The sequence below is a fragment of the Lepidochelys kempii genome, chromosome 3 (genome assembly GCF_965140285.1).
Source record: "Lepidochelys kempii isolate rLepKem1 chromosome 3, rLepKem1.hap1, whole genome shotgun sequence".
NCBI classification, from domain to species: domain Eukaryota; kingdom Metazoa; phylum Chordata; order Testudines; family Cheloniidae; genus Lepidochelys; species Lepidochelys kempii.
In genome coordinates, this window is record NC_136382.1 from 83,460,431 (window position 1) to 83,479,923 (window position 19,493).

Below are 19,493 nucleotides of genomic sequence, written 5' to 3' on the forward strand. Positions count from 1 at the left end.
GCTACCGAATTCAGTAGGATGGTTCAAAGAAATCTATAACAAGGATCTCATTATTTATTACATTCTCTAGAACCCCACTGCTTTCATCCCTGTTAAATTCTCAAACTTGTGGGGAGACTCTGAACTCCTTCCAGGGATGTTCAAGCCCAGTCTGCATGTATAAACAGGGGAGAGAGGGCCTAGGAGAAGAACTAAATAATCACACTTTCCACATGCTCAAGCCTTTTTTCAGTGGCGGTTCTCCAAGAACTTTACAGGCAACACATGCTTTTTTTGTTTGGTGCTTAACTAAACCAGAAACCCAGTCCAGCATACTCAGGAATGAAGACTTAATATTCAACAATTCAGTCCTAATTTGCTCAGATACAAATGGAGATCATCAGCAAAGAAGAAAATATGCTTAGTCTCCAAACTATAATTCCATCATGCTACATGCCCCTGCAATTTCTCCCTAGTTATCAGTCTCAGGCCCCTTTCCCTCCTTTGACCACTGCTTCCCATTTAAAACAAAAAACAAAAAAAAATCCACTTTATTATTAGGCCCAAGTATTATTTCTGGTGAAATTGGAGGAACCCTCATCCAGGATTTCTCTCTCTCTCTCCTGTTTCTATCTTTTTTATTTCTACGCATATGTTCCCAGTGCCTCTCCTAAGTGCACCAGCATTTGTAAACTTATGTTTAAATTTCATAAATGAAGCCATTTTATATAAAACATCCAAAAAACCCCAGTTGCTTTATAACATTTCTGTCATCCTTTGGCTTCTTTCTTCCCCTCCTGAAAGATGCTTAGCTACTAAGGCGTTGGGTGCAATATGAATACATTAGTCAGAGTGGATAAAATGTACTTATGAGGACACTAGCAGGTTGGTTGGGAGGTGGCCTTTCTGGGAGTGGAACACAGACTCAATGGTTCCATCAGTGGCACAGGTAGGTCAGGAAAAGTGGGTATGGATGCTGCCTGTGAACATGTGGATTTCTCAGTGGTTCGCCCAGCTTTACGTTTATACAGGTATATGAATCAAACCAAAACTCTTTCAGAAAAGTGCTGGTGTATATAGAAATTTCTACAATGTTCTGCCCTATCCTCTTAGCCTCTCAAAACTCAGGCTGTGACAGACTCTGGTGAGACTGCAATTGAATTACATCCCATATCTAATTACTGAGGTAATTTCAGAGAGGAAAGGGAGATTTCATATCAAGGAGGCTGGGGGGTCTGTCTTGAGGTTAAGGCACCACTAAGGACAGCTTGGCTTCATTCCCAGCTCTGCTACAGCCATCCTGAGGGAGCTTGGGCAAGTCACAATCTGTCTCCCTCCCCAGCTATAAAATGGGAACAACAGCACATGGTTTCTTGTCTCTTTATGCTGTAAGTTATTGGAGAGAGTTCCTCATTCAAACTATGGCCTAGCAAAATGGGTCCCTAATCTTGGTGGGAGCCTCCAGACATCTATTAATAACTATTAATAATAAATCCAACTGTGGAATTACACAGGGTCTGTGGCCTGGAATCTCACATGTCTTAGGGGAGTTGCTTGCCCTGTTTGAAGAATGATATAATGGGGTTATTTGGGGTGGGATGGTCTTTCAAGGACTTCATATCCCCAGGGATTTCCCCCTCACTGTGGGAAGTTGTCTCTCTCTTTACATAGAGTGGGATGAAGGGGGAAAGGGGGGGTGGAGTGGGAGTGCAGCATAAAGCCCCTCTTGAAAACTGTTGTTGCCAAGCCAACCTGATCCTTTAAATGGACATATCAGGGAGGCATTTCCCTCCAGGGACCTGTCTTGCTAAAACACCTCCACTTTTCAAAAGCTAAAAGAAATATATGCTACACAGCACAAGGGAGCTCTTCCTCACCTATCTCTGCAGGGGAGGTTCAATCAGTCTAGTCTTTCCTGGAGGTATCTGGAAACACTGTAGAATGCTCTCTGGGATGCATTGTTAGAGACTTGCCTCTCCCTGTGGCATCAGGTACCAGCCACTGCTGCAAGTGGGATTCTGATGGAACAGTCACGTGCTCTGGCAAAGCCTGTGTTTTTCTCTCTCTTTTATCAACTGCACCACACCTGAAGTATCAGGAGAATGTCCTCCTTAACAAATTGCATTGCTAGAATGAAACCTTAATGTGCAGAATTAAAAGCCCTGGTTACGGCCTGAGCTTGCCCAAGACCTTCCTTCATCTCTGGTGCAGAGGTTCAGCTCTCAGTTAATTATCAAACCACCTTTGGGCATCTTACCCAGCGCAATTGTGAAAATAAATATGTTAATGACAAGCTAATCTATTAAAAACAGAGGGAGTTGAACAGAAATATCTATTGTGGAAAAAAGTGGGAAGTTTATTGTACACTGCCCTCCCCTCACCGGTTACATTCTGCACTGCTCTGCTCAGTGCACTGATGTACAGGCCAAAACACAGAGAATCAGGCAAGTGCCAGGAAAATGTGTGCGCACAATGCACAAATAGAGCATCTCTATCACTTAGAGTTACAGGCTTTCCCTCAGCAGAAAGTACCCCCCCAAACACACACTTCACACCTGAGGAGCAATTCAAAGAGGAAAGTAGCTGATTTTTACAAACAACTTGTCTTGCTTGAGATCACAAATGAGGTCATACTAGTGTTATGTCACACTAAGGTGACATGCTACTTCTTGTGCTGCATCTCAGTGTATCTTAAATTAACCCCTTGTGTTTAAGAAATCAACACTTCTGTCACAGTTGCCTTAACCATCTGTGTAGATCATGCTCAGACATACTTGTTTTACATAGACACCTGCTCAACATTCAGTATAGCATCAATACCAAGAAGGATATGCCGAGAAAGTGTGCACATGATGCAACAGGTTGAGAAGAGCCTGTTGACCAGCACACATACAATGTATGTAAATGTACATATGTGGATATGTGTATAACCTCTGCAGAGGATAAATTCAACACTAGGATTTAAAATCATTTCAAGTTCTGACCCTGTAGGCTTCATTTTATTCATGTGAGTAGTCCCACTGAAATCAATGAAACACCACTGGGAGTACTTGTGTGAGTAGAGGTAAGGATGCGTGTATGTGTTTGCAGGATCAGAACCAAAATGTGGATCTCCCTAGATCATTCATTAAGCGGACAGACTAATGTTCCATGGGTCATTTAAAATGCTGGAGAGACAAGGGCCAGGTTCTTGGCCCCAGCCCTGGCAGTGTTGCTCTGCCCCAGCACCTTGAAGTGGTTGAAAAGTTGCCCAAGCAGGTGAGGGGAGGATTTCCCCTGAGAGAGGGAAATAATCTGCTCCGACACCCTCCGCATAGGGTTGTGTGGGAATGGGACAAGGTGAAAAACATGTTACTCCATTTGATCCTCAGCCAGCATCGCAGTCCCTCTAGAACCACGGCAGCTGATGTCATTTCAAGCAGCCCTAATTTCAGATGCTTTAAGTTACACCAACCCAGGATCATGGGCATGGAAAAGTGGCTTAGAGGCACTTTCCCCTCCCTAGTCCAAACTCCCCTGACCTGGGCCAAATTTACCGTCAGCACAGCTGAGGCTCTGGCCTCTGATGTTTAGACAATCTCTAATATAAAGAATATCAGGCTTCTTTCAGAGTTTCCTTCAGCTCCTGTTGGGTTCCAGCCTTACAAACTGCAGTCAAGACCACCTAATTGCAATTAAGAAGTTTTCAGAAGGGATTGCCTAGTTACCTGGAATTCTTATGCCTGCCATATATTTTCCAGTTACTAATTAATATTCATTATGATCCAGATATGCATTTGGTAAAGTGCTAATGGCTCCTTTTTGCCAGCTATCTTTTGACGGAGAGCTACACAGACAGACATATGCATAAAGGAGCAGGAAGGGTTTTCAGAAGAAAAGTGTACCTCAGTAGAGATAGGGCTTTGGGGTGCTCTGGTGCATCACAAAGAGGTTGGGGTCGGGAAAGGGATGGCTGAATAGGAAACTTTTTCCTTCCCACCAGCAAAAAGAACAACAAGTGAAAACATGTGGAGAGCAAAAGGCTTGGACTGTAGTTCAGAGTATCCTGTGTGATGAAAATCAGTGGGAGTGCGGAAAGGTGGACTCAGAACAAGAGCAAGCCATCCAGTACAAGAAGAATTATCCATCCTTCCATGTAACATAACTACCCATCCAGTGTTTGTTCTGTCCAATTTTACACTATTTCCTTCAGGTAGCATGCAATCTTAGTCAACAACCTCTAGTTTTCATGATGTTTTAAGGCAATTAACCCCCCACAACATTAGGCATTTAAATGATTAGTTAGGAAAATTTAACCACACCCTCACCTCTTCTGCCAAATCCTTCACCCTTGTCAGTCGAAAAACTTGGTGCAAAGAGGCTAGTTTAGACTGTATTTAAATATATATATGTCAATAACAAATTAATTAGCATCTTTAACACACATCAACTGTAATTCTCTTGCACGTGTGCATAGAACAATGTGTAATCTCCCTGACACAGTCGTGAATGAGCTTTTAAGAACATAGCAAAAAGGAAAGATAATTTTGTTTCCCTTCTTCAGGAAGCCAATTCTTCATATGGCAACACCTTAAAACAAATAATATATTCCAGAAATACGTTTTCATTCAAAGTGAGATTGGCATGTCTCCCATTGTACAAATAGACACTATTAATTATTGTTCCTTCACTGTCCAGTGAAACCCATGGTAGCAGTCACCTGCTAAATATGGTAACTAGTTCTAATGGCCAGCAAGATGATTTCCAGCCATCTGAGAGTTCCTTCACATTGGGATTAGTACTAACCCTTTCCTTCACCCACTATACAGCTGGGGCGGGGCGGAAGAGGACCCTAGGGGAAAAATTCTATTTCTTCTTACTAACACCTCCCTTTTACAATGTTACACTCTGAAGATATGATACTGCTGAAAATACCAGTATGGACAGCACTTAATCTAATGGAAACCAGTGGAAAGACCTTCACTGACTTCAGTGGGCTTTGGATCAGGCCCACCGAGCCTAAGGATTTTGCTTCTTCAAATTTTGCCTTGTAACCCGGTTCTTCCAAACTTTCTCGTTCTCACCAAACAGTTTCCTGACACACCTCGCCAGCCCCCTGCCTGACCTGGCCTGTGTCTGTAGGGCTTGTTTTTATTTGCCTCGTTTATCTCCGTTGCCAGTAGTTTGGGGCAGAGAATGTGTCTCCCTCTCTGATTTGTACATGCCATGTACATGTTTTGTATGTATAGAGAACAACAAAATAACTCTGTTAGTTAGCTGGAGTGGCGTAAGGGCCTTCCTTAACAGGGAAGAATTCCTGCTTAGCCCTTACTGGGCGGACATTGGCCTTCTGTGCAAGGACAAGCACAAATAATAGAAATAATCACTTAAAGTAATCGGGCATTTCTCTCTCTTTCTACTGTTGGAGTCTTGAGCCCTCTGCCTTCCGCGGCCCCATGCTACATTGAGACTTAGAAGATGTCTACACTGCAGTTAGACACCTGCGGCTGGCCCGTGCCAGCTGGCTCAGGCTCGCGGGGCTCAGGCTAAGGGGCTGTTTAATTGAGGTGCAGACGTTCAGGCTCAAACTGGAGCCCAGGCTCTAGGATCCTGTGAGGGGGAGTTGTCCCAGAGCTTGGGCTCCAGCCCAACCCAGAACAGCTACACTGCAATGAAACAGCCCTGCGAGCCCGCGTCAGCTGGCCCAGACCAGCGGTAGGTGTCTAACCGCAGTGTAGGCGTACCTTAGACATATGAACAATAGCACTGAGCCCAAAGGCCAGCCTGTGAGAGTGCTGTTTCAGGGGAGGTCCTTAAAGATACCATTGAGCCCAAAGAGATGGCAGGGGTAAGGAAAGGTTTGCAGGTTCAGGTTTCCAAAAAGACCCAGATGCACGGAGGATCGGAATGAGATCGGGGCATCCTGCTTTTCTTCACTGCCTTGAGACTGTGATATTATTGCCTGTGACAGACCAACACACTGTGACAGCTGGAAGTCTTGTCACTAGTCTACTCTTGCCCTCTCATCGGTCCTCCTGCTGCCTCCCAGTTGAAACGCGCAGCGAAGGGACAGGGGCACGGAGTCAGGGTGTGAGCCCAGAGGAGAACAAAGCTGTACTGCAGCAGCAAAGGCTCCACTACGGAACATGAAGTTAAAAAATAAATCTTGCCATTGATTAAAGAATGAGTCGCGAGCCGTTGTGCTTTGAAGACGCTTCGTTTCATTTTGTTGTGAATATGCTCTTTTGAGAGCTAAGCTGCAGTCTCTTGCGAGGGTAGCCCCCGACCGCTGCCCCGTACACAGCTGTCAGTATGCCTGATGGACAGTGCAGGCTCTCAGTGTCCCAGAGCTGCGAACCAAGGAACCGCCTCTTCACGCTGAGTTGCAGGGTGGCTTCAGTAAGCAGGGCTTTCAGATGCCGTGTACACAAGTTGTTCGTGGCACACTCCACTCAACACCCCACTTTCTAACTTCACCTCAGACGGACTAGAATCAGTCAGGGAGGGGGGTGGTTAATAGTACGTTACATTATGTTATAGAAAGAAAAAAATACATGGCAAAATTAAATTGAATATTCTTAAAGTTCTAGGGATGACACATCTGAAATATACCGTAACTCTATAACCCTGCATTGTCCATTTTTAGTAGAAACAAGTACATTTTGTGGCAAGCACAGAGCTCAGGGGATGCCTGAGAAAGATATTGCTCTGCAGTGTCTTCTTTATAGGCAATTTGGTCCCTCATTCATTCATACGTTATCAGCTGCTGTTGGATTTCAGGATGTGGCCAAACTTAAAAAATCAACGATTTATACTAATTCTTTTCTGCATAGTGTCCACCATTGTATTAAGAGTGCTCTGGTTACACCATTTCAAATAGGTCTATGAAAAAAATAGCAAATCTATCCAGCAGCCCCCTTTGGACAAGACTGCATCACCACAGACTTTAACAATGGGTTTGTCTCAAGAGTTTTTGATCGAGCCCAGGAAGTGAGGGGTTTTGTTATTGTTCCCCAGAAGCGTAAGTTAAACAGCACCCAGCAGTGGAATTCTTTCTGGCACAAAGTGTGGCTTGCATTGACTAAATAACTGTGTTTCTGTCTTTTATTGTACAGGAAAAATCAATATGAGATCTTAGTTTCAAAAAGTCACCTGTGGCTAGATAGGACTGGAAGCTCCTGAGTCTAAACAAGATCTCTAAAACTGGGCATTCAGAACTAAAAGGCAGATCCTCAGCTGGTGTAAACGGAGACAGGTTTTTTGAAGTCAATGGAGCTATGACAATTTACACAAACTGTTGACTGGCTCTAAATGTTTAATCTGAACTGAAAAGTGTCTGCACAGCATTTCTGAAGAAGCTGTACGTATTATCAGAACACAAAGGTAAGTTTTAGGGTACAGTCCTGTGGACACAAACAATTCTGCATCTTCCAGATATTGCTACCTAACCCCTTTTTAAATCTATTTTTCATTACTCTCTGTGTTATGCACCTTAAAGACCCATGGTCTATACTTGGTCAAAATGTCTCCAAAGTATTCTTAAAATAAAATACAGAATTAAAATTAAAGTGTCCCCCCCCCCCCCCAAACAGACGAGTTAGCACATGTTCCTTCTGCAGCTTTCTACACTGGCTTTGGATTCCTGGAACTTGCCTCATCCATACTGAAAATCCCAACGCTATTTCGTTCTAACAAATTAGCAGGTTTCGATAAACCCCAAGCAAAGCAAATGGCATTCATAGCCTCTTTCATTTGAGCTCTGGAGAGAGAAACAACTTCCAGCTATGTCAATTGTTAAATTACTCACTGAGCCGGTGGGACTGCACCCTCTGTAAAAGATTCGCTCTTTGTAGACTGGACGGTGTGATGGCGTGTGAAGTTAAGGGACACACTTGAAGGGCTAACAGGAGTTGCACACACCCACCACCCAGGTGATGTGTGTCTACTTAATCAAGAAATTATTTGTGCCTGTTGTACCAATTCACGTTCAAGCCTATCTTTAAAACATCTGAAAAGACAAATCAACTAAACTAAAGTGCCCTCCTCTGCGTCCTTTGTAAGTTAGATGCCTCTTGTCCTTAAAGGTAAAACCAGCACAAAAAAACACTGCCTCCGGCAATTGTCAGTTAAGGATCCTAAGGATTAAATCCAATTTAATACATGATTTGGGGGAATTAAAAAGATCATTTTTTAGATTGACTGCCCGAGGATCTACATTAAAAAACAAAATCCATGCTGTAAATACTGCTGCCCGCTATTCACGTTTCAAGGTAAGGAGCTTTTAAAAATGGAAGAGACATGCACCTGGCAAGGAAAAGAAAGAAAACCACTTTGATTTACATTTGAAAAAAGCATGAAGACACTCTATGTATTCAAAGAAACAGTTTAAATAGAGAAGCAGTTACGCTCATGGACTAGCAGAGACGCAGACACAGACAAAACCTGCTGAATACACTGATACCCTGCACCTTTCTTTATTAAACTGTTCCTGAAAACACAATATTAGTACATGACTAAGTTAAGGTGTGGTTCAGTGTACATAGTAATTGTACAGCACGGTCACTGTATGCATATATCACATACATACAGTGTGCAATTTAGGATTGCTAAAGTTATCATACAGCAGTGCATACAACAGAATGACAGCTGCTTAAAACAGGGCTCAACAACAAAAACAAGGCACAGAAGAAGCATGCATTCCCCTTACCTATTGCTTATGTTAAAACACTGATCAGTGTCTTACAGAGACCAGGTATTTCGACCTAACGGGCATATGACTTTCAGCACATGCACACAGACTATTGCAAAAGCCATCTTCTCCCTGTCTGTTAGCACACTGTAAGTCTCCAGCAGCTCAGCTCTCCAGCTGCAAACAGCTCATTAGACTAATGCATTCAGCACAGGCAGAAAACTCGATTTACCATAGCTACAGCAATGAATTTCCATTACGATGACAGCTTCAACCACATCATGTCCGGAAAACCAGCCAACCACTGCCTTTTAAAGAACACACACATTTTACACGCAGAAAAGGAGGCCTGTGTGTTGTTTCCTTTCGCTTAGCAGCTAAACTAAGAAAAAAAAATTGCCATTTAATTAATTTATTTATTTAAAATCCATACAAATTGAAAGGCAATGGCACTTTCACTTTTTTAAGAGTAATGTCTCTGGCAATAACATTAATGATATTATGATGATCAGAACGGGTGTTTGCAACATTTCTGTTTTAACTACCCCTCCTCTGTTGCCATAGAAACCAGACTGTATCATCATCTCTTTGTCCCGATCATGCGGCAATGTGGCCCAATATTGAGCTTACACGATTCCACAAACCTGAAGGATGAGTTGTTTGACTTTTGGTAATTAAAATAGAGATCAATGATTTGTTGCTGCAGATATTTCAGTTAATGATGCTACGTGCATTGGAATAGCTTTATACACACACACACACTCAGATCTAGAGTGTGGAGTATAGCTGTACAGTACTATAGAGATGCACAGAAAACTGTATTCACAGTACATGAAAATATTGGGTTATGATCAGCATAACATTGTACTTTGTCAGGATAAAGAAGTTGATTTTCCTGGCTTTGGGACTGTAAACACTTTCAAGAAGAAACTGCGTCCTCATTTATTTTGCACGGCGCTGAGCACAGTGATGCTAAAAAAGCAACCCTATAATAAATACAATAAATAATTATCATAATCCCATCACGCTCCATTGCCTTGTCTGTTCTAGATAACGTTATACTAGGAAAGGGGCTGTTTAAAAGTGTTGCAAAGCTCCCTACTGTCCACTTCACATACTTGCATACATTGCTACTAAGTATTTATTACAAGCCAAAATGTACTGCTTACCAGTATTCGGGCTATTCACATGAATGCTTTTGTGGATACCTGTGATGGGCTTGATTGTGGTCTCACTTATACTGGTTTCACCCTGGGGTAACTTCACTGATTTTGGTGAAGTCACTTCTGATTTACAACTGCGTACACTGAGATCAGAACTGAACCCAGTATATTTACGAAGCAGCAGATGGAAAGAGAAAAAGAAACAAGAAAAATTCCACTTATACGAGTAAAAGCAGGAGGCCTAAGTCTTGACGCTTGATGTTCAGGCATGACATGTTAGCGAAACAGGGCTCTTTTTAAAAAGAGTTGGCTAGAACGGCATTCATCTGACATACAGCTATTAATCAACGATCTGCAGGTAAGATGAGACATTTCAACGCACACCACTAATTCCCTTCATAAAGAACGTGTGTGATATTAGTATTAGTGTGATTACAATGGTGTTTTTTCCTTATTTGTTAAAAAATATAGTTCCAGAAACCTTAATATCTCAAAAAAAAATAAAGTGGGGGGTGAGGGTGCGGGGAAGAGCTTGTGGATTGACAAATGTTAAGCCCAACCGACGCAATGCCGCATTTCTTGGCCATGTTGCTGATGTCAACAGGAGTTCCGCATGTAAGGAAAATCATCAGACAAATCTGACCGACCTTTCTCCTCCCGTATATTTGTTTATGAAACCCATGTGATTGGCATGTGTGTGTGTATATGTGTTTAACAAGAGTAAAGGCAAGCTCCTCTCAGCAAAGGGCTTATGGCGACTGCGGATCAGGTCCTAAATTTACTTTTTTCTCTTTGCTATTTGAAAAAGAACAAAAGCAAAAGCAGTACCACCAGGCCAGCACACATGAGGAACCCTACAGTCAAAAAACAAACAAACAAAACAAGGGAAAACTGATAACCTATGCAGATTTCAATTTCAAGTTTCCAATAGCTTTAACAATAACAATTATTAGTGATCAAAAAATATCTTGATAGGGTCTTTTTAAAGACCCTTCCTTCTCTTCTAATCTGTTAAAATTTTGGAGCATGATTCTCAGGCATCCCTCTCTTTTTACATTTTCCTCAGCAAATATGTTGTTGTGGTTTATCATGTCCAGTTATGTCAATCCTGTCATATGAGGTTACCAATGCCATCTAACATGAGCGGGTGACATAGCAGCTCAGAACCAAGACATCAGCCTGGACTGTTTGTTTGTTTTTAATTGCTATTTTCCAACACTAAAAAAGTTTGTTCATTTTTTTAATTTAGGGCCAAATGTTGCAGTCTTTAAATAGAGAAAAATTGTCATTGATTTCAGAGAAAGGTTTGCTTGATGAAGGATCCCAGAATTTGCTCAGCTAACGTCTTCAGGGTCCAGTGAGAGGCTGTGGCCCTAGGAATTTAAAACATATGGGTATTAGGAAAGGCAACATAATTTATAAACAAAAAGGAGGGTAAGATATTGTGGGAAAATGGCCAAAGCGTTAAAAATAGATGAACTCACTTGCAGGGCCAGATTTTGATCATCACAGAACTGAAATGGGGGCCTGATTCAGGTGTGGGGTTCTGGGTTGGTCCATTATTAAGATATTGACTATTTGTAGAGTTCAGACTTGAATTTCAACCTAATCCACCCTCAAAGATGAGGGGGTTTGTACCCAGCATTCTGGTTTCAAGCGAAATCTAATTTACAACCGAACTTTTGTGAGTAGTAGGTAAACAAACCTCCCTACAGAGAGAATGCATTTAAAAAAAAAAAAAGCAGGTTTGTTTAAGAATCTGGCACATCATTAATTTTCATTACTTAAGTAGTTACATTTCTATTCTGCACAAATGTGTTGGGGCTGAATGCACGCACTAGGAGCTGCATGAATGCAGCGAATGTCCGTGCAACACTGTACAAAAGAGCGTGTTCTAGGACATTCCATAGGATTTTCCATAAGGGAAGGAAGGATACTGTAGTTTTGCAATCCTGTCTTTTATGGTCAGCTTCTATTCACAGTGGAAAGAGGCCTGTTCTGTCCATTAAATAACTGTGTGTTCTTTGCTCATTTTGTTTTACCACTTCACCTCTCGTTACATTGCCTCCCGTTCTGTGCTGTGTGGCTAGTATGTTTTCAAAGAGGTTGCCATACAGCCATTTAAAGTGTCAGGTTCAGCTTGCTCTCATGTGTTTATGTGAACACACATTTGGTTACATGTTTGCATATACACAGACCTGTGCATGCATGGCTCACGCACATATGCCTCATGAGGCTTTCATTATATAACTACAGTGGAGAACAGCTTCAGCATGGGGGTGGGGAGAGAAAGCACACATGGAATGACTCAAGAGCTTGTTAGTCCGTTAGACCACTCACCTGGGAGGATCCAATCCTCCCATGCCAAAGCATTTTTTATTTAGGCACAGTGGAACTGCTTCACCAGGAGAGACTGAGGGACCCCCATGGGGGAAGATCCCATAGCCCACTGGTTAGGACACTCACTAGACAAGTGGTGGATCTCTGTTCAAATCCCTTCTCTCCTTCAGGTGGAGAGAGGACTTGAATCGGATGTCTCCCACATCCCAAGTGCATACCATAACCACTGGGCTTAAAGTAATGAGGGAGGTGTCCCCCCCACTGCCCCGGCACATCTTCCAGACATAGGCACCTAACACCAAGAGAGGGTTTGCAGTTGAGAATCCCAAATAGAGGAGGGGCATCTCCCTCCAGCCTGGATTTAGGTGCCATCTCGGAGAGGGGTGGGGTTCAGCACACACCCTTTGGTTTGGCATCTCCCATCGGCTAACTTAGGTGACGAGCCACCTTGTGCGCTGGCTTCTGTGACTCCCATTCTGAGGCGCATGGAACCTTGGCACCTAACTTGGGCTTTGAGAACCCCAGGGATTTTCTAGGTGCCTAGAAGTGAGGCGTGGTGACACCACGTGGCACCAAGCCTATGTCGCTGTGTGAACCTCACCCTATGAGCCTGATCCACAGCCCACTCGACTCGGCAGGAGGCTTTCTATTGACTCCAGTGAGCTTTGGATCACACCCTGTATTGGCAAAGGGCTTTATTACCTAAAATGTAAACCTTCTCCATCTCAGGGCAATTCAGCTTTTAAAAATCCAGCTTCTTCCCAAGTGGATTAGCACAAGGGTTGGTGAGCCAACTAAACCCAAGCCTGGCACATATGGTCACTCTGTGCAGTAAATATACCAGATGCATTGATCCTTCTCTCACCGCCCTCCTCCCCCTGGCATTCCATTTATCACAGTCCCTCTGTATTTGCTTTGCACCAATTATTTTGTATTGATTTTTTTTCTGCCTCCCCGCTGCTGCTCTCCTTCACAATCTCTTCCAAGCAGAAATGAACCCAAGAACTTGTGAACTGAACTTTCAAAGCAAATGATGGGGAAATGGAGGCAGAGGACGGCTAAGTGAATTGCCCCAGGATGCAGCGGGGGTTAGTACTACAGCCAGGATTAGACTTCAAGAGTTCTTGGATCACAGGCTAGATTCCAGACCACACCTGCCTCCAAGCGACAGCCAAACCACTGGCCTAGGAAGAGGCATAAACCATCTGACTAGATGGATTGGGATGGTTTTCTTTATCTCCCTTCAAAGCATTTGGGTATTTTTTCCATGCACTAGAATCAAACCTTACAAACCCTTGCGTTGCCGCATCTTAAATTTCCACCACCACTAATAATCCTCTTCTTCCCACCTCCCACCCGCACCAAGCCAATTATTTTTTACCAGTAACATTAAACAGGATTATCACTATGTTTGCCACCTACCTGTATTTGTCTGCAGAACCACAGAAGCCTGCTGCACCTTGCTGAATTGGACCTTACATGCACACTACTTGCACATATGTACTATATACACACAACATGCATAGGACTTTGATTAGATGAAGTTCTTTACTTGTATCTATTCCAGGCAACAAAATGAATGAACTCCTGCAGATTGTCATTTTATTTCAGATATTACACTGTGATTTAAATAATTCTTTAAACAATTACATTCAATTATCTTAAGATTTCAATGGAATTATAAAGCATCTGCGATAAGTCAAAAGGAAATTAATATCCCAAAGCAGCCTACGTCCTGTGTCCTATTTGATCTTAAGATATGGCCAGCAAGTTGGAAATTTTAGTGTTACAGGGTTGGGGTATTTGTTCAATTGTCTTTTTGAATAGAACAATGTTGGACTCCAATTCCTACATTAGCTCAGTAAGTAGCCAGTGGATGCAGCATTGATAACAGGACTTAAGAGAGGCCATAAGTCCACTCTGTTCTGCTGATCTGATTTTCTCCGAGTCTTTTATTATGAGACTTTTCAGTTTAACTAGGTTTGTATTCGTAAATCTATTCAGATACTGAAATGGTCATGTGACGCCTATGTTGATATAGATATAATTGGTTAGGCTGGGGAGAGATCTGGCCTACGAGAATGAATTTAAACAATTACCTTAATTACAACAGCAATATCATCTTTCAGGAAAGCAATTTCCCTAGGGAGAGCATCTTTGGCTAAGTCATAGAGGTTTGTGAGCCTTTAACAGCAGTGGCTAGGAGGGAACCCAGCTCCAGACATCACGGAGAGCCATAAACCCCCAAACTCGTACTTTGTACATATATAGCGGTTGAATCAAAGATTTCAAAGCATGTTACAGACTATAGTTAATTAAGGCTTCCAACATGCAGGCCCAAATTCAGTCAGTCCCTCTTCAGCAAATCACTTACACTCATATGTAACTTGAGGCCCATTCTTAAAACTGATTGACATCAATGGGACTTACGGATGTGCTTCAGTGGTTTGCTGAATAGGGATGGACTTAAGCCCATGTTTAAATGTAAGCACATGCATAAATGTTTTGCTGAATTGCGTCCCCAGGAAAGGAGGTAGGTAATTTTACAGGTGGGCAAACTAAGGGTACAAGATTTACCTAACCTGTCACAGTAAGTCAGTGGCAGTGCCAGGAACAGAACCCAGCAGTCTTAACTCCCAGTTGCCCAACCTCCATCTCATCAGATCAAACTCCTTTTTCTTCCTGAATCCTAAGTGATCTGATGAAGCTGGAGCCCCTTTACCTTCCCTGAGAAGCTCATCTGTAGATCTCAAAGCACTTGATGCCAGGTAGATAATTTTCATTATATCGATTTTACAGCAAAAGAAATTTGGACATAGAGATGTTGCCAAAGGTCATACAGTGAGTCTGACCTGGTCTCTGCTTGGATTTATTATTAGAAAGCATTCGCTAACACACACCTTTGAAAAGTCTAGTGTAGACAAGTCACGTGGCTGTTAACACATGCCAAACTGGTTGAGTTAAAACTTAAAGGGGACCCTTAACTTGATCACTGTAGCATGTGTTAATACATACACTCCCTTGTCTACGCTAGAGTTAGATAGTGCAGGCTAAGGAATGTGTTTGAACACACATCCTAACAAACCACTTTAAATCCTTGTCTAGACCAGGCTCGCAGTGCCTGAGAGTCAGGAAAGCTTCCTGGTCAGGACAGCACTTCAGCACATACTTAACAACTGAAATTGATGATAGTTCAGCACATACTTACGTATTGGCCTGAATAGGGAGGAACTTCAGCACATGCCTGCACAATGCTGTCTCCTTATGGCAAGGTAGGATGGGGAGAGGGGTATCAACCAGAGCCCCTGCAAAAACCAGGCTGAGATACTGGCCTCATGTTGGCCTGATGTGGTAACAAAGTTTCTAGGAGAGGCATTATGGTATCTAAAAGTTCCTAGTGGCAAAAGGAAACTGAGCTCTGCTCTTTCCCTTCCTTCCCTCCCCCCAGCCCCACCCCAGAAATAGCTGGATGTCTAATCCATGACCAAACCAACAAACTATTTACGTTAAATATAAATATACAAGTTCTTCGTTGTGCCTCATTCACTGCCCAGTATTATAGACTTCGGGTATTTTGACATTTTTACCCTGACCTGGGAGCTTAAGACCCATTTTCAAACATGATTTAGGCACTTGGGAACCTAAGTCTTGCTAAAAGTTAATTTTTACCCCAGTGAAAACAGTTTTTAAAAAGAAAAGCAATGGAAATAGATACTGCAGAAATAGATCAGCTTGGAAGTTGCTCTGCTATTAGGCTTCAGTATTTGGAAACCTTCACTATAATATTCTCAATATGACTGAACAAGATTATGCTGGCTCCCAAATTAGCATTCCTGGAAATTGTCCCAGGAGGATGGATACACAACAATAAATTATTGCATATTCCATTAGCTTGCGTTTGGCGTAGATTCAGCAGACATTGGGAAGAGAGTATTGCTCCAGAAATTATAGAACGAATGGCAATTACTGCATTTCATTCCATGTAAAGATCAAGGAACAGGCAGAATTATTTTTTGCATGACTTTCTGTTGCTAACTACATTACAACCGCATGAGAAGGATAAGGTATTGAAAGGCTGAATCAGAAACTCTCCACTGAGCGCTCATCAGAATAATTATTTGTGAGGCAACATGCTGAAAAATGAGCTCTCTCGTTGTAAGAATGACAATATATACAGACTGAGGTTTTGATACATCCAGGTTTTATCACATATTGTGAACACTTTCAGTAATGGCTACCACCACATTCCTTTAGCCAGAACTCCTTCTAGGCTTGTTGAGTAGGTCAGTTCAATTGAATACCGCAGTGGAACTGATATGGCCTGCAGTCCAGGATTTGGGGCCATACGGAACAAATCAGGGATTATTCAAGATTTTTACAGAAGTGATTATATACCACTGGCAATTCTATAGATCATTCAAAACCGAGCTCAGTACACATACAAACGTCCAAAACTTTGAGGGTTCCTTCTCAGAGCAGAGACATCAATGGTGTTTAAAAAAAGAAGCTTGGGAACTGGAAAAAGCTTTCTGGGTAATAGCTTGCAAATGAGCAAATTAACCCTGTACATTTTCAAAGCAGTGTGTAGGTACAGCGTGTTTGTAAAGTGTGTACTGTGACCCTTCTAGTGGCTAGAGGAAAACAGCCCACTACTGCTGCCAGTAAGAAGAGTTATTGCATTAACTCAAGCAGTAGAGGTCTGTGTGTTTTGGTGCTAAATAACATTCCTACATTTAAACCTTGCTGACTGCCTGTGGTAGAATCATGACATTATGAGAATGGCATCAAGTCAATTTCCACTGAAGTGTTTTCTTTGCCTCTTGACTTCCCAAATTTAAGATAACCTGAACATTATCTACACAGTAATATATATGGTACTATATGTATTGGCAGTAATTTATATGGGGTAGCGCCCAAAATCTCCTAGAAGCTATATGAATATATAGGTGAAGATAGTCCCTTCCTTGAAGAGTTTAGAATCTAAAAAGGAAAAATACAGACAAGAGTGTAAGGAAAAAGATTCACCATCTGAGCAATGGTTCCCAAATGGCTGGTGTTCAATGCATCCAGGCATTTCTAGTACACATGCCCCAAGGTACCTAGGCACTAAAGAAATTAAAGATAAAGCTAACATAAAGGCAAAAAGGGCACAATAAAGCACAGAAGTAATATCAAATGCAGAATGGAATGACTGAATGACCAGAGCAACATTTTCTAAGGTTGGGCTGAAAGACACCCCTCCTCCCCCACAGGCCCTCCCATCATTCTTTGCCTGGAAAGAAGAAGAGCTTTCCCTTCAAGCCTGGGACCATTCACCTCAGTTCAGGTCTTTCTCTTTCCAGCATTCTTGTTGCTTCCAGTGTAGGTAGGGAAGGAGAAAGGCAAAAGCATGATGCCTTTTATTTTATATCCTCTATTATATCCTTCTATTTTATATCTTCACTCCATGTGCCTGGAAAACACTAGCCCAGACACGTCCTAAGGGGCTTTGCTGAGTCACAGTTAAGCAATTCCCAGTATGTGATTCTTGCACAGCCCTCTTACAGCATTGTAAATTCTTTGATTACAACTCCCCTGCTGATTACTGATAATTTAAAACAGTCCTGGGAATGGGTCTCCTTCTTTGTCACTGAGAGTCTCCACGGCCAGTTCTCCAAACTTACATATTTCAGTAACAACCATACAGCAAAATCTTATAACTTCATACACACTAACGATATACATATTTTGATAGAACAATGGGTTTCAGCAGATCATGACCTTTCACACGATATCTTACATGGCATGCTTTGTATGAAATATATCAATTATATGACGGGTGAATATGGGGGTTCCAGGGTGCTGCTTTGAAGTGCCACACTTACATCCACCTAACTTTGGAGTGTAGACCAGCCCTCAGGGGTTTTAAACTCAGAATGCGTGGTTAAAAACCATCATGGTGTTTTAGCTATGTACTACTCAAAGGCACTGATCCTGCAAACACTTAAGCAGTAGCACTAGGTACATAAAGCTAAGCACTTGCCTATGTGTTTGCAGTATGGTGCCCTAAGACTTTAGGCCCTCGAATCCTAGATCATCAAAGCACTTGAGCACATGCTGAAGTGTTTTGTTGAACTAAAGCCAAAAAGTGCTTTAGGCACAGTTCTTTCAGTATCCTAGATATTGACATTTTAACTACCAAGCAAAACATTATGTTCTTCTATTTGAAATAAACTTATGTAAAGCACAGACAAAACAAAAACTGGCAGCAAGCATTTTGTTTTTGTTGTAACTTATATGCTCCTTGCAGGTGACAAGCTGAAAACCACCTTTTTTCCCCCCTTTCTTTCTGTGGGTATTTTGTTTTCCTGTTCCCTCTCAATTGTGGGTTATCACTTATTTTGAAAGACCTGGAGCAGTTTCTGTATATTGTCGGTCAGGAGGGACCATTTAATAAACGATGGCCCTGATTCAGGAAAGCATCCCTATTTAGGAAGGGCACTTCAATAGTGTCTTAACTATAAGCATGTGCTTAAAGTGCTCTCCTGAATTGAGGGCTAAATTTTTGAGGCTTAGAGATTTGTCCACCAACCCTATTTTGAAAAGCAACATAGGATGTTTCAATCTACTAATGTTCAGTACTCAGACAACACAGTGCTTTGCATTTTCAAAGTGTTATACAAAACCACTGATTAATTCTTACAACACACTTCTAAGGAACATGTTTATTCCTGTTTTACAGATAGGAAAACTGAGCCACAGGAGTTAAATGATTTGCCTAAGGTGACAACAAGTCAGATGGGAATAGAATGCAGGAGATCAGACTCCTAGTCACTTTGGATATGTTTGCATTGAACGCTAAGCCTGGTCTGTGGAACCAGGGTTTGGGGGCTCAGTGTTTCCAATCCCATGCTTGAGAGTCCACACTGCATTGTAAACCTGGGCTTACAATTCCCGGACCTGGGTGTCTCAGCGAGGCTAACATTTCCGTACTGCACTACACAGACCTTCTGATTCAGGTCTGTGGATTGACATGCATCCATACTGCAAAATGACAGGGGTTGGACCTTCCAGGGTACTGTCTGACTTGGGTCAGATTGAATCATCTATCTGCCGCCCCGACCGGGAAAACCAAGAAGTCTGCTGCTTGCCAGGAGCTAGGATTCGCGATGTGACAGAGAGACTGCCGAGACTCATCAAGCCCTCGGATCGCTACCCCTTCCTGTTTCTCCAGGTGGGCACCAATGATACTGCCAAGAATGACCCTGAGCAGATCACTGCGGACTACGTGGCTCTGGGAAGAAGGATAAAGGAGTTTGAGGCACAAGTAGTGTTCTCGTCCATCCTCCCTGTGGAAGGAAAAA

The 19,493-nt window shown here is 42.4% G+C and overlaps 1 protein-coding gene across 1 annotated transcript in view; it reads right to left on the bottom strand.

Annotated features, from left to right (window-relative positions):
* SCML4 (Scm polycomb group protein like 4) overlaps window positions 1–7,917 on the bottom strand; it is a 113,256-nt gene extending 105,339 nt beyond the window's left edge. The window contains exon 1 of the mRNA XM_073335165.1: window positions 7,766–7,917. The gene's annotated coding sequence lies outside the window, so the exon portion shown is untranslated. The remainder of the gene's footprint in view (window positions 1–7,765) is intronic.
* Window positions 7,918–19,493: the final 11,576 nt, after the last annotated feature.